Consider the following 10,672-nt stretch of genomic DNA (forward strand, 5'->3'; position numbering starts at 1 on the left):
AGATGAGCTCCTCAGATCTAAAAACTTTCAAATTACTGTCACAGACAAATAAATAAACCAGAAATTCTTCAAATTTAAGATGCTGGAATTAGAGAAGAATCTTATTTTGTTCTTAAAAAATAAAAAATAAAAAAATACTTCAACTGGTTGATTGATTATCAAAATAGTTGGCGGTTAATTAAATAGTCGACAATTGGTTAATAGTTTCTAGTTAAGGCGGGAGTCACACAATAAGCTGGAGGATGAAGATTTGTAGGTTAAAGGCTGCAAACCTCCAACTTCTCATCAAGGTCACCACCTTGGTTCTGCTCTTGCAAACCCCAACTAGTTATAGAATAAAGGTTTTGTGGATGTTGTCACCTCAACACCTGCTAAAACACCACAGGTTACACTTGGATGCTATTTATTCATTGGAAATAATGATCAGGGTGGAGGCTGCAGTTAATTTCCATGATGTATCACAGATGCTGCCTGATTAAAACATGTCACAACCTCTGGAATATAATTCAGTTCAGTTGGCTGACGACAAACCCCCACAATGACTTGCTGTTTTTGTAGCAGATTTGCCTTTAAACTTGGGGAATATTTATTAATTAGTTTTTTTTTTTTAAATGGCAACATAACTTATGTGTGTTTGTGTGTGTGTGTGTGTGTCTTTCTGAGTCAAAGTCGAAGTGGCCGGTGCCAGGGACGGCGGCCATGTTTCTCAGCTGGCACTCTGGCTGCAGCGAAGTGACTCGACGCCAAGTCTCACCCTCTCGCTGTCTGTCTCTCTCTCTATCTGTCTGTCTCTTCTCTCTGCTACTCCCCACAGCCAAGTTTGACTTTGTAAATAGCAGCTTTTACTCCTCTTTTTGCTCCCTCGCCTTCGCTTTACGGCGCTTTGCGAATGCCGCGGCACATATAATCACGTGTGTTCGTACATGCAGCGGCCACATCTTCCCTCCCATATGTGGATTCTCCTTTTGTTCAGTTTGGACAAGGCCCCGATTCTATTTAGGGGAAACTTTTTTCCTTTTCCCAAAACACAATAAGAAAGAATTAGAATGCACAAGGAAATAAAAAGTTAGAGTAGTCGTGCCCTCTGAAACAGGGCGCCGCTGAGAACGAGTCCGCATGCACAGCTGGCTGTTCGTAGATAAGCAGAGGTTAAAAAGAGCTCATAATGCTGCGTCTCATAATCACAGTATCTTGCGGGAAAAAAAGTACATATGTTTATTTTCAGGATTATTGTGTTACGGGAGCTAATTGTGCAGGCAATTTGGAAACGGCTGAGACAATGTAAGAAGCTCATCAGCACAGGAAAAATACATAAAACCTGCAGCACGGGTTGAAGAATTCCTAATAACAAAATCCGTCATTTAATTGAGGTTTGATGGACGTTCGCGCTCATATAAATCAGCTGCTGGAGCGTTTTTTTTTATATTTTTCTGGGATGGAACTTGCACAAATCCCCCCAAGGTGATGCTTTAGGTGGTTTTAGCTTCTCCTGTGGGGGTCCGGAGCCGTTCAGCTGTAATTATTGGAAACTTTCTGCAACACGACAACTTTCCTCCGCCCGAAAGTTGCTGACATTTCAGGGGACGCACCAAAGCAAACCAGAGATAAAAAAGTTTCCCTTTTCTCCGAGAATAAAAAAAAAAAACTTTCGCCAAACACTGAGTGAAAAGTTGTTTGAGCATAATGAACTTACTGTAGATGTATTTTTTAATTAGGATATGCAAATGAGATGTTTCTGTCAGTCTTTGTTGGGGGCTTCATGTGCTAAGTAGCTCGGCGCTTAACAGATGTACTTGTCACCATGTTTTCTCTTCATCGTGATTAATTTTGAATTTCTCACATCCGTTTGATTCACTCCGCTAGTACTGTACTGAAAAATGACAAAAGCACTTTTTTTTCTCTCTCTCTCATTTTACATTTTTTCATTTTTCGAGCATCCAATTAGTTTGGCTTCTTTATTTTATTTTATTTTTTCAAGAAAGCATCCAAACTAACTGAGTGAATTGTCCACCTAGTAGGAAAACTTTGTTGTTTAATTAGAGCTTATTTTATTTCCCCCGAAACTTCGCACATCACGAGGCACTGGCGGCGTCTGTCATTATAAGATTTTTTACAGCGTCAGTGTATGGCGCCGTAATTGCCTCAACCTATTTAGGCTGCAAGTAAATGACGGAATTAGCTCTTATTTCCATGTAGATTTCACTGTAACTAAAGTGCTCATTGAAATTCACAGACTGGGAAGTGAATTCTGTTGCTTCATCGCTTAAATTGAGCAAAAATGTGTTCTCTGAAAGGCCTTTTTTTTCTCCTCTTGCAGTGGAGAAAGCCACACTGTCCCCGGGGAAATATATCAACATTTCTGTGGTGCTCCTGCTAAAATGACTATGTAGCCATGAGCGTCCGACGCTCGCTGTCTCTCCGCGGCTCCGTTGTGGAATCCGAACTGAGATAATGGCGTCTAGACAAATTTGTCACTGACATTTTGCATGTCCCTCCTCAACAGAAAAGGAATACAAATGAATACGTCTGCCACCGCCAAGGTGGCGTTTGCCGTCTGAGGAGTTTGTCTAACTGCGCCGGCCTCTCAGTTATCATTAGGGAAAGGTGCCGTATGCCTTCGCTTTTATTGTGTGTATTTATTACCGAGATATACTGACACCTGGAGTGAAGGATCAGGCGGAAGCTCTGGAGTGTTATTCCTGCGGCGTGTTTATTCGCTTCTTATCAGAGGATAGAGAGAGATTGAAGGATTTCTTTTTTTTTTTCTCTCTTTTCATATAGAATTTTACAAACATTTGCTTTGTTTATTGCAGCTTAAAGTCTGCGTGAATGCCGACGAGGCGCTGATGTGCGAAGCCTCCGGAGAGGGAGAGGGGGGAGTAAGATTTCAAACTGTCAGGTTTATCTCGTGCATAATCACTCGCACAAATAATGAACGATAAGGCGCTGACGGGCTGCTTTGCTACAGAGAGAGAGAGAGAGAAAAGAAAAGAATGGCGGTAACCTCTACAGCGACGAGCTTTGTTAAAACAACAGCAAATAAGCATACGTCTTGATGGCCCCGCTCGCAAAATAGCTTGTCAGAAGTGCGAACAGAGCGGTTGCCCTTTTATTGCTTTCAGTGGTGTTATGGTGCCTTTGAGTCTCCCTCCCGCTCCACAATAAACGAGGAGCTGCTTGCTAACTCAGACCACGTTTACCTTTGGGGCCTGTGTGACTGAAATGCCCCTTTCATCTAGGAGGGATATGTCTGTCTCAATATCCCCATGGTGCTTATGGCACTGTGCACACAGAGGAGGAGGAGGAGAAGAAGAGGAGGAGGAAGAGATAGAGGGGTGTGCTGTTTCTTTGTCCACCATAGCATATCCCCGTTTGTGTACCCTCTCCCACCCCTCTGCTAATCTCTGGGGAGAAGTGTGGAGAATGCAATCAGGACAGGAGGGGTTGGGGGGACATCTGGACCTGTCTGCACGGTCCCCCGTCTACAAGGGGATGGTTGACTGGCAGCCCCTCCAGTCCTACCCCTACTGCCGCCTCCTCTTCCTCCACTTGTACCTGTCAGCGATGCAGTGGTTGAGATCTCCGAGGTTCGCTGGCGCTAGTCGCCCGCTGCTCAAACAATATCTCTTTATCCTTGGCACAAGATCGAAACCCCGCCGAGCGGATGTGCAACGCTTTCCGTGTTCTCAAAGGCTCAGCGCAGAACTTTCGACATTATTGGCCGATTTCTCTTTGATTTAAAGGATAAATCCACGTTTAAAAAAACACATGAGAACCCACGTTTTACTGCAAGTCTTTGTCATTCTGAGGCCTTCGTATGCTGTCAGCAAGTTTGTTTTTTTTTGTTTTTTTCCCCCCTCTTGTCAGACTAGGCCACACCGAAATGATGAGTCATCGCATTGAGACATTTCCAAGACAGCTAATATCTAGCTGGATGGCAGAACAAGTCAGATTGTGGTGTCAGTCCTGCAGATTTGAAGAGTAATGCTTCTGTTTAGAGTTACCAGCTTGCATAAATCACAGATTGGGTGGAAAATGATCCAACAGAGAGCTCCACCTGCGACGGCACCTCGGATGGATTCGGCTGAGAGATGCGTCGAATGAGCGGTAAAAGCTCAGTTACTCACTTTTGCGCGCCTATGTGATGGCAAAGAGTCGTCGCTTGTCATGTGCAGAAAGAAAAAATGGGGTAGAAGAAGGCGGTTGAGGAGAAAATGTGTCGTTTCTCCTCCTGTTGGAAGAAAAACGAGAGGAAGGAATTTTACTTATTTTTCATTTGTGGGGTTGGTATTGTAGCTCTCCGTCCTCGCTGGATGTCTGTTGTGTGCTGCTGCTGTTGGGCACAAGATAGCTGTGAAAGGCTGTGTGGGTTTATGATATAAGGTCATGGTCACAGGGCGACAGAAGCAAAATTAAATTATAGCTGCAAGCAGCAATATGGTGACCAGGCACCAGCAGAGAGATGCAGCCATAAAGGAGGGGAAGTTTTTTTTTTTTCTTTACATGATGAAAGTTTTAAATTTCAGGAAGGACCAGAAGAGTTGTGTCCAGGATTTATTTGTGAAAGGATCGGGCAACTCCTGCAAGGAACACTTGGCACATTGTGGCTTAACAAACATGACAAAACAAAAAAATATAATAAGCCTTTATTAGTCCCACAGTGGGGGAATGTGTAGTGTTACAGCAGCAAAGGGGGATAATGCAAACATTTAGGAAATATCAGTCCAAAAAAAATAAACAATAAATCGAAAATGTGCATAAATTCTAGTTCACATTGTCTAAATTCTTCTGGATGGACATTATAATTTTGCATTTGACAGTGAGTGTAAAAAAAAAAAAGGATATTACACAACGGCTAGTATATGTAGAAATACTGATGTCATACCTTTAAAAAGTACTTGCTCGTCTAGAAATCAGTGCAAAAAAAGCAAAAACATCGACCGTATAAGTGTTGAAGTAACATTTTTTGTTCATATAAGAGAAATAGTTTAAAGCAGTATTTATAATCAGGCATTTTTTCATGCCTAGGCTAAATTTTTTATGATTTTTAAGCTAAATATTGTAGAAAAATCTTAAAAAGGTGACAAGGATTGTTTAAATTTGATGATAGGAGTTGCACATGGGAATTAATTCTGTTGTTTTTGGAACAAACAATATATTTGCTGTTCATCTTTAACACATATTTGGTTTTAATCGCCTAATATCAGCAGATTTGGTGCAACAATTTAGTATAATTTCTGTTTCAAGAGGAAGAAATGCGACAAAACATAACGTAGAAGCTTTGGGCTCTGAAGCCAGTGCACGCCGGTCCATTCTGCTCGACGCTCCGAACATTAAACCACTGAACAAATTCAACTTTTCTTCCTTTGTTCTTATTTTTTAATCCTCTTTAAATTTGGACAGAATCCGTTTATCAGTCCGGCAGGCGGCCGGTCTGATGGCGAAGCCGAGCAGAAGCAGGAAAGCTGAGCAGCAGGTAGCGTCTGACATTGCTGTGGGAAATTACATTCCCTCCTCCTGGTCCGACTGTCATTTACCTTGAGTCGCCGTATGACGAGCCTTTACATTATTAAACACGGTGCACATGCTCCTCCATCTGTCACCATATTGGCCTCCGCTGCCTGTACTACCTGATTGGCTCAGGTTGTCATCAATCACGCGCCGCCGAATTGGCCTGGCGTTCGGATCAATGGTCAGACCGAAGAGCGGGTCTGACCTTGGGCTCGTCCCTCCTCTTCCAACCAAACTCCACAGAGGCTCGACGGGGGAATTCAATCGCACAACTAACAGATGAGTATTTATGAGTGCTGTAAAAGTCCTCGACCTGAAGCATTTACTCCCTGCCCATCCCTGTCTCTCTTCAGCATGGCATGAAATTAACTATATGCCAGTGAAGTGGGCTTTTCTCCCTCCAATTTCACTTCTGACAAGCTGAGGCTAATGGAGGAGGCTCCGTGGATTAATGTCCCGGCGTTTTGGTTAAAACACCCTCTCATCTGAGTGAGGTGTTGAGTTGTTTTGTTGGTGTCAGTGAATTACTTTGCCCTTCTGCATCAGGCAGAAGTCAGTTTAAAAGGCAATTAGTCAAAAGGAGCATCTGCTCCGGCCGAGACAGATTGTTTTATTGAAAGCAGCATGAGGCTCAGCGGTGACATTTTGTCACTACTGAGCTTTTTGTTGCTTAACGGGAGCTTAATCTTCCATTGAAGCTTTTCTTTGAGGAATCAGAGAAACCAAGACTTTAGCGGCTCGATTTATGTTTGATGTACTAATATTGACGCAAACCCACTGGAGACAGAACATGCTGTAAATGTAACGCTGCTGAGAACGGCTCACAAGTTAAAATAAGTGTTTATTAGTTTTGGATGAAAATTGTTTGATTGACAAGGAGTTTATAATCATGTTCCTCCAGCATAGCTCTATAAAGCTGTTTTGTGCTAAATGCTAACATCAGCATGCCAGTATTTGCTAATTAACACTTATTAAACACAAAGCTTGTTGTTAATTGCATTCCCATTAGCCTCAATCAGACTTTTCTAACCCTATTTGTGTTTAAAGTATTAATATTGATTTTTGGCCTTTAAAAGCACACATTAGGTCAACTGTTTGTGGACAGAATATTCTGTAAATGTAACACTGAAAATGACTCAAGATTGGAAATAAGTGTGCACATAGCTGTAATTTTTGATTAAAACTGGTTTAATGAAAGAGTTTATAGCCATGTTATCCAAGTATGCCTCTCTGAGGCTTGGTAACATGGGTTTTTTATGCTAAATGCTAACATCAGCATGCCAACATTTGCTAATTAGCAATTATTAAACAAAAAGCTTGTTGCTAACTGCATTCCCATTAGCCTCAATCAGACTTTTCTATCTCTATTTATGTTTAAATCCTAATATTAATATTTGGAGATCAAAATTGGTATCCTGATGGTAGCACAGCGAACGAATAGTCAGTTTATACCCATGTTGTCCAAGTATAGCTCTCTGAAGCTTGGTAACATGGGTTTTTTATGCTAAATGCTAACATTAGCATGCTAACATGTTCATGGTAACCAGGCTAAATGCTGTTGGGCAGGTTAAAGTTTACCTCTCTGTTAAGTGTGCTAACATTTTCTAATACGTTTATCGCTAGCTGCATTCCCATTAGCCTCAGCCAAGTGAAATGATTTAAGCAAGTGTTTTACTGTAAATGAAACTGTTCAACAAATTATTCAAAATATCTTGATAGCACAAAATTAAAGGATTACATTCGATGTATCAGGACTCATCACCTTGGTAACCCAGAAAATGGAGGAGAAACTTCAAATATGTGGTGAACAGGTTGTATTTTTTTTTTACCCTAAATTATCCTTTTTTTCTAAACCTAGACAAGTAATTTTGGTGCCTAAACTTAACCAAGCTTCTCACAAGTAGTTCTAGAAGTGTAAACCAAAGCTTGATCTTTTCCCAAACCCAACTGTGGAGTTTTGCTGTCTAACCAAACAGCGAGGAAGAACCAAAAGCATTCACGCAAATAAGGAAACTTAGGGTCCAAGAACAAAAAGGTCCCACACTGGATGCAAACCCTGGTCTGACTGAAGCCACAATCCTCTCCTCCCACCTCCGTATACAGACTTTGTAGCTCCTTCAAACTACATTTCCCACTACATCCGTCTTATCCGTCATTCTTAAGGAGAAAGCAGTCTAGTTGTAAGAACGAGTTGTTTCATGGCAGCCAGTCCGAGCGTTGTTGGGACATTTCATTTAAAGCCATTAATGCCAGTCTCTTCATGGCTCCAGAGAAAAGTCAGGAGATCCATAAATGTCCAAATGTGTCCCTTTATATGACGTGTACGACGCATCTTCTGGGTTCCATGAATGTCAAACAGTTGGAGATACTTCAGTCTGGAGAAAGTGTTGGACTCATATGATTTATTTGTGTTTTATCCCGTCTTTTTTCTCCTCATTTTTCTGCCACCGGAGGAATATTCCTAACTGTACTCCATGTGACAGGGTCAATTGCGATGACTCTGGTCGAGACAAAAATCGATGTAAAAAGTAAGTTTAATCTCTGCTGCTCCTTCTAAAACTTTTCTATTGAGAAGCGGTCGAAACCAAGAAACCAAAGTGGGCACAAGAATTGGTCAGAACCGCTCTTTTTCTTGCCTTTAAATCCAGGCTGCAACGAGAGCCCTGCCTGCTGGAAGCGACTATTGCTCGGCAGCCATGATTGATTGAAGTGCTTCCTGACACTTTCTCGGCGTAAAATGTAGGTTGAGCCGCACCGTATTGTGGTGTTTGGGGATTCTGTCGCTTTCTGAAGTGTCAGTCATTGTCCTCCATGTATTAAAAATGAAAAATTTCCTTGAGCGTTCCACATCGTCTCCTCTTTAGAGAGTACTTACCGACTCTGTTCTCCTCTAAAGCGCCTCTGTAGTAATTGAGATGAGCCACGAGAGAGAAGAAACTTGGAGCCAAGTCAAAACTTTCATCTTTTATTCACAAGCCGTGGCATGAATGCCATTTCAGCCTTCTTCATCTTCGCGAATCCTCCCCGAAGATTCTCCCTCTTCACTCTATGGTATCTCTACATATGGACCTGGCATTATATTCTGATAGACCTCTTAATAACAATTCCAATAAAATATAACAGCAGCGAGTCATTCAGACATAGGTTTTTATTATGAGCAATGGGGCAATTTGGCATAGAAGCATGTGGGTGTTCAAAGAAGGCCCATCACTTATCTAAATAGCACGGAGTCGTACGCTGAATGTCAAGTTATTAACTATGCCTGTAATACAAATTCAATTCAGAGGCCAGATTAAATTAGGGAAATGCTGAACCGCTTGCTAATCAAAAAAATGGAAAGCTATTTTGAAATGGATTTGCACCACATCATCGTCGTTTTTCATCCAGACCATTTCCAGCAGCGTGTTCTGCTTCCTGTTTTCCGCCGAATGATGCTCGGATTAAACTGGACGTTTCGTCCTATTAGCGGACCAGCGTGCATGCTTTTATTTTCTTCCTCCCTCGCCAGATTTCTCCCAGTTGTTTCACCGTTTGAAACCTGATTATGGTTTTCATATTAGGTCTGTTTCTCCCCCCCCCCCTCTGAGCGGAGGAGTCTTACCTGGTCGGCTCCGTCCAGCCTCGTCCTCGTAGACAATATGTTGGAATTGCCTCCTTCAGACCTCAGGGACTTTTTTCATTTTGTCTTTTCGCTCCTTTCTTGTAATCTGGGGGAATTGAAAAGTCAGTGCTCAGTAATGGAATAAATGGGTTTAAAGGGCCAGGGTGGAGAACCTTATCCAGGTGCTGGTTAAACAGCTCAGGCGCAATATCAGGCTTGTGTTTGATGGTCTGTCGAGCGTGAACGGTCCAGCGATACCGCACGTGTGGTCATTGTTATTAATCTTTAATGAGTTTTGGTATACGTTCAAGTGTTTTCGTTGTATTTTCGGTTATTTGCGTCATTGCACGGATGCTGAAACGCCTCCTGTGACGGTAAAACGGCACTAAAACGGTCTGATTTTGCTAAATTGAGCTGCATTTAAACTCCAACGCAGAAAGGTACAATTCACGTATTGAACCAGCGTTTTCTGACCGTCGCCAGCACTCCTTACAACGGTTTGTTTATTCATCAACATAATTCGATACGCAAAACACATAATCCAAGCGGGAACTCAATTGAGCGAGTTCATTTTGTTACTTTCGTGATTGGAATGCAGCTAATCACTCGGTCTGCTGAGTCTGTAAACTCTAAAATATGAGCAATTTAAATCCAAGCGCTGCACATCGCATGGGTGCTTTTTTTTTTTCTCCCTGTGGCAGGAGCGATTACTGGCTCTGTGGGATGAAACATCTGACGTCAAGATGAAAAATGCTTGGCCAGCACCCTAACCAGGTCTCTGGGTGGACCAGATGGACCTGCTGAGTTTTGATTTCCTCAGACATCGTTGAGCTTATTGTTGGTTTTTACACCTGAAACTCCACATCGCATTCACCGCGGAGCTCAAGTAGTGCTTATGCTCTTTTATTAGAAAGTTTAATGTTTAATTTTCCACTTTTTCTCTCTATTTGATTATGTTTTTTGTAAGAAACTCCCTTAATCCCTGATCTGCTTCTGCTTTCATTGGCTGCTTTTGAAAAGCTTAACCCTTCCTCCATTGAAGAGCCATTCAGGGTGCACTATTCCTCAAATTTCCTTGAGTGCTGCAAATTTATTCTTAATTTATCATCAAACCAGCATTCATGCACTGCAAATTTGTCTTATTTTCCCAGCAAGGGCACTGCAGCAGCAAGCAAGCATCGTCCAAACTATAAAGGTTTGTCTTTCGTGTGCCTTTCTTTTTTCTTTCTTTTTTTTTTTTTACTCTCGAGGCAGTGAATCATAAAAAGATGAGAGGTAAAGGTACGCATTGCTAAACAGGCTCTCCTCCAAAAGCATTCACGGTGTTGCACTCAGCTTGACTCCCCCCAAAAAAAGTGACAGAAGTTGCTGTGTGAAGAATGAACAAGATGAGCAGCAGCTCTGTGAAGCTGTACTCAGGCAGAGTGGAGCCTTCACCTCAATGCTAACAAGCTGGTGTTGTGCAGGTACGTTCGCCCGCTCGCTCCTCACGCGCCCATCCATGAGGACGGTTTTGATCACTTTGGCAGGATTTTGGCAAAGAATTTAGGTAAAGGTGTG

The sequence above is a fragment of the Stegastes partitus genome, unplaced genomic scaffold, assembly GCF_000690725.1.
Source record: "Stegastes partitus isolate 25-593 unplaced genomic scaffold, Stegastes_partitus-1.0.2 Scaffold800, whole genome shotgun sequence".
Taxonomy (NCBI): domain Eukaryota; kingdom Metazoa; phylum Chordata; class Actinopteri; family Pomacentridae; genus Stegastes; species Stegastes partitus.